Raw genomic sequence first — 1171 nt, 5'->3', positions numbered from 1 at the left:
TGACTGGTGCAATGCCAAAACAGAAGTTCAGCTAAGTGACAATACAGTGCAAAGCATCCTCATCCTCCCCCTGGAGTAGAGGAAAACTGGTAGCTTCTGCACTGTTGTTGCCTGGGGGGCTAAAATAAGTTGCCAAGCTAAACTTGAGAGAGAACAGCAAAGACAAAGTAAGAGAATTTGAGGAACAAACGTCTGTCTTGCCTGTCTGCTATCATATCCCTGCTGGTATATCAGTGCACAAAGTTCCATATTTACTGCAGCATAGAGGGAAACACAGGACTTTACTACAAACATTTTACTAAACCTTTGGGGCTCAGACCAAACCTACTGTAGGGGGCCCGAGGGCATGCTCCCTCTGAGAGATTTTTATTCCATTCACAGCGTGTTGTACTATATATGCACTAATTTTCAAGTGATTTCTTAAAAGAATGAAGAAACAGGAGACAGAGAGCGGTACCCGGTGTTAATTAGTCTCCACTACTGGCAGGGAACGGGAGACTACAGTCCAGGGCGGCAGATATCTGGAGGTGAAAGGTCGGGGGACCTTCTTGAAAAAAAGGCCAAGCCAGTTTTTCCCTTCCCCAAACTGTAGACTTCCTTGGTTATTTACTTCCATGTGAGATACCAATAAAATCAATAGTCTCTGAAAGACAGTAAAATTGGCCTTAAAGATTTGGGGCTTTTGAGAAAGACACTTGTTTACAACTATTTTGATTCAAGTCAGCACTTCATGATTTTATGAGCAAGTTTGTTGGCACTGCAGTTTGTACTGTTTTATTACCTCTGAATGAAAAAATTGGATTTGAATTCAGATCGGCACAATGTTATGTGCATTGATTTTCTCCTTTTGACCTCTCTGTCTGTAGCAAGTTGCATACATTTCAGTATAAACAATAAACATCTACATCCCTTGATGATATTATTCTTTATATAGCCTGCCTATCAAATGTTCACAATAACTGTGGAAAATATTCAACCGGAACTTTTCCCATTTGACCAGTATAATGATCCTTTACAGGTCACATGACCTTTTTTCTAGCGGAAACACTAGTGTCAATATTACAATAAAAACTAAATAACAGTATGCACACATGATGTTGTGGTGGGGCCCGGCTGACCGTGAGTCTGTCCTTTTTATTTAATTTTTGTGTTTTTGTTTTTTCTTTCTGCC

The sequence above is a fragment of the Etheostoma cragini genome, chromosome 5, assembly GCF_013103735.1.
Source record: "Etheostoma cragini isolate CJK2018 chromosome 5, CSU_Ecrag_1.0, whole genome shotgun sequence".
Taxonomy (NCBI): Eukaryota; Metazoa; Chordata; class Actinopteri; order Perciformes; family Percidae; genus Etheostoma; species Etheostoma cragini.
The sequence above is the reverse complement of the archived record's forward strand: the minus strand, read 5'-3'. Positions refer to the sequence as shown.